This window comes from Melospiza melodia, chromosome 27 (assembly GCF_035770615.1).
Source record: "Melospiza melodia melodia isolate bMelMel2 chromosome 27, bMelMel2.pri, whole genome shotgun sequence".
In the NCBI taxonomy this organism is placed as follows: domain Eukaryota; kingdom Metazoa; phylum Chordata; class Aves; order Passeriformes; family Passerellidae; genus Melospiza; species Melospiza melodia.
The window spans coordinates 10357728-10362000 of NC_086220.1; positions in this window are offsets into that span (position 1 = coordinate 10357728).

Below are 4273 nucleotides of genomic sequence, written 5' to 3' on the forward strand. Positions count from 1 at the left end.
ATTGCAAGGACTCCCCCGAAAACCCCCGATCATCCACCCTGGGACTCTCCACCTCAGGGCAGGCACTGCAGAGCTCTCCCAAGGGGCCAAGTCTGGCTCGGGAGATCTGCCACATCCCAGGGCTGGCTGCTGGGAGCTGGAGCTGGCTGCAGAAAGGGGAGCTGGGGGCATTGGGGCGCTCAGGAGCATCCACAGAGGGGTTGGAAAGGAGGGAAGGGCAGTGGAACCCTGGTTCCCTCTGCAATCGCCCCATCCCTGGTGCACTGACAGCCAGAGGGGCTCCCGGGGGTCCCCATTGGGATGCTCCTCCTGCTGTGGGGTTTTGCTCCCTGGCTTGCACCCCTGTGACTCCACGGGAATCAAAAGCTGCTCCTGGGTGCTCCCAGCTGGGGCACAGGACAAGGGCAGCCCTGCTGGAAACTGATTTTCCAAGGAACTTGATTAAAAATCAGGCAGCTGCCTCTCGTTGCAAAACCCTTTTGAGGTTGCTGGCGAAAAGGCTGGATCGGGGAGGGTTTCCCAAGAGGCTGAGAGGGCCCGAAAGGCTTTGGGGATGGCTCCGTGCACCGGGGGATGCAGCCGGAGGAAGGGCTGAGACCCCGCGGGCGCGGGGGACCCGGCTGGGCGATCCAGGCAGGGAGAGGAGCTGCAGATCCCTCTGGGACGAGCTGGGCTGGGCGCTGGTGCTGCTCCGTCCCTCGGGGGTCTGGGGTCCGCAGCACCCGGACCCCGCTCCATCGCCGGGGATCGGCGTGGCGAGCAGCGGGGACCCCCCGGTTCCGGGCACGGGAAGGGGCACGGGGGACAGAGTGGGACCCCCCGCCCTGATGGGAGCCCCTCGGGGCGCTGGGGACCGCGGGCAGTCCCGGGCAGAACCGGGCAGCGGGAACCGGGGCTCAGGAGCGGCAGCGGCCGGGACTGGGGCACTGGGTGAAAACCTCTGCGGCCTGCGGGGAAGGGACCTCGGGCGCTCCGTGACGCGCGTGGGACGGCTCCGACCCACTCGGCATTAGCAGGGCGTGGGCCACCTCCCTGAGCAAGCACAGGGGCCCAGCCCTGCTCCCGGAGCCACCGGCGTCACGCAGCGTCACGGGAGCCGCCAGCAGGCGGGGGCGCGCCGGTGTCCCCCTCCCGCGGCACCGGCACCGTGCCCCGGGCTGGCCCCGGCCCCGCGCCCCGGCAGCTGGCACCGCGCGGGCACCGCCGTGGCACACACTGGCACCGTGCGGGCACCGCTGTGCGTGGCTGCCCCACGCGGGCACAAAGCGTCCCCATGCAGGCACAGACTGTCCCTAGGTGGGCACAAACTGTCCCCATGTGGGCACAAACTGTCCCTAGGTGGGCACAAACTGTCCCCATGTGGGCACAAACTGTCCCTAGGTGGGCACAAAGTGTCCCCATGTGGGCACAAACTGTCCCTAGGTGGGCACAAACTGTCCCCATGTGGGCACAAACTGTCCCTAGGTGGGCACAAAGTGTCCCCATGTGGGCACAAAGTGTCCCCACGCAGAGTCCAGCCGTCCCCCTGCACAAAAGCCACCGTCCCTGGCCAAACAGGCGCTGTCCCCAGCGCAGCTGCTGCTGTCCCCGCTCTCGTCACTGTCCCCACGCACACGCCCTTGCCCACGTGTCCCTGTGGGTTTAGGAGGTGGAGTTCTCTCCATGGCCTTGTCCAAGTCCTCCCTGGGCAAACACGGCTCCTGGACACCTCCCAGGCGCTGGAGCTGCTGTGCAGCCCCGCTCGCTGCCACAGAGCCAGCCTGTCCCCGAGGTGCCACCGCCGCTCCTCGCTCCTCCCCGGGGCAGCGCCACCAGCTGCTGTGGCTGCAGCTCTCCAAAGAGGCAGGACACTGTCCCCGTGCTGGCCACAGCCGGGCTGGGTTCGGCTGGATTAGGGGCACTGTGAGCACCCAGTGCACGGCATGAGGGCTGTCACTGTGCTGCCACTCTCTGATCTCAGCCTGGCGTCCCTGTGTCACCGCCCTGGCCCCCCAGGCTCGGCCACATCCCCTCCTGGAAGGGATGATGAGTGATGCTGCCCGAGAGGGGCCACCCGGGAGGCGCTGGGATGAAAGGGAGCGCAGGGTGTCATTAGTGCAGGTGACACAGAGCTCGGGAATGGCACCTGTCACCTGCCCTGGCTGCTGCAAAATGCTGCCCGGGGAGTGGGGGGGACACGGCCCCGCCGGGCTGTGGGGACAGGGACACAGCAGTGACCCCAGCGCTGATGAGCCCTGCCTGAATCTGCCCCGGGTATCACTGGCTGGGGACACCCCTGTCCCCTGGCAGCGTGACCCGTGTGTCCCCAGGCTCGGTGGCTTCCAGGTGACACCACGTGCTGTTTTTCTTGGCGTGACCTGTGCCTTTCCAGCCCTGGCAGGGGATGACCCATCCCGGTGCCACAGCTGGGGCTGGCAGGGAGCACAGCCGCTCCCTTCGCGTTGGGTTCGGGCCCCGGGTGACACTGAGTGCCCTGCAGGTGGTGGCAGCTCCAGGGCTGTGCCCTCTCCTCTGGGGACAGCCGGGAGCTCTGCTGAGCCTGGAGCAGCTGGTTCACTCAGGCAGGGACTTCATGGGCACCTCGAGGGCTCTCGGGCCCCGCTGGGGCCATGGGGACAGTCCCCGCACCCCAGGCTTCGTGCTGGACCACAGAGGGAAACTGAGGCACGGGAAAGCCCTTCTGGCTGGGGCAGAGGCAGCAGATCTGTAACCCTCACGCATGGGGGCTGTGGAAGGGGCATAAACACCGTGGAACACACATGGAAGGACAAGGTCATCCTGCTCAGAGTCCCTTTTCTCCCTGTTCTTGGTGCCACCCCCAAGGCCCAAACACATTTTGGGGAGAGGGAGATATGGGGCATGGAGGGTGCCCACGGGGAAAAGACATCACTGCCAGGATGGGGGGCCGGGGGGACACACAAGGAAAACACATCACTGCCAGGATGGGGGGCCGGGGGGACACGCTGGGGCATGGGGGGCACACAGATCACTGCCAGGACCCTGGCATTAGGGGGACACGCTGGGGCCCTCCACGCCCCAGCCCCAGCACCGTGAGTGCTTTGGCAGTGCCTCAGTGGTGACAGCACAGCCCCGGAGGGATCATTAGTCCTCCCTCATTAAAAAAAGTTACTCACCCTTTGGGACAGAAACAAGAATATCCTGGAAATGCCTGGGTTCGGGGAGTTCTCGCTCTAAAGGCATGACTGACACCAGGCTGCAGGTGATGCTCCCCAGCACGTGGGCAGGTGAGTTACCTGGGCACTGCCCGGGGCTGCTGCGCTCCTGCTGCTTCCTCTGTGTCCAGGGTGGGCAGTGTCCAGGGTGGGCAGTGTCCGGGGTGGGCAGTGTCCTGGGTGGGCATTGTTCAATGTGGGCAGTGTCCAGGGTGGGCAGTGTCCGGGGTGGGCAGTGTCCGGGGTGGGCAGTGTCCAATGTGGGCAGTGTCCAGGGTGGGCAGTGTCCAGGGTGGGCATTGTTCAATGTGGGCAGTGTCCAATGTGGGCAGTGTCCAGGGTGGGCAGTGTCCAGGGTGGGCAGTGTCCAGTGCGGGCATTGTCCAGTGTGGGCAGTGTCCGGGGTGGGCAGTGTCCGGGGCGGAAAATTGTCCATCACCCCCAGGCCATGTGGCCCAAGTGTCCAGGGTGGGCAGTGGACAAACCACCCCGGAGCCTGCTCGGGATGCCAGGGTGGCACCCGCTGAGCTGGCACTGCCTGTCACAAATCCCCGGCCCCCTCACCGTGCCCGGGGCCCCTCGGGCCAGCCCTGCAGCGGGTGAGGCAGCGCTGTGCCCGCGGGCACGGGGACCCCGGCGCTCAGGTGCGCCGGGCAGGTGAGCTGCGGGATGGCCGCGGGCTGAGTCACGGCTCCGGCTCGGGGCTTTGCAGCCGTGGAACGAATTCCCATCGCAATTCCCCAGCGAGGGGCTGCGCTGCCCCGGGACACCCCCGGCCCCGGAGCTCTGCTGGGGCTGGGGGGATCAGGGGCATTTTGGTCCTTCTTCCACCAGAGAAGGACCCTCTCACCCCCCTGCACACCCTCACAGCACACAGCTCCAGGGAGGGAACTGGGAGCCTCTCTTGAGCCCCTGTCTTTGCCAAAGTGAAAACGTCCCCCTGGGAGGGGGCTCCAGCTGCCCCTGAGCCAGGCAGCAGGGTGAGAGGCAAACTCTCCATGCCAACGATGGGGACAAAGTGTCACAGCCACCTTGTTCCTCTGGGACAGCCGGGACTGTGAGGCAGTGCCAGGAGCCCGAACAGCTGGAAAAACCCCCAC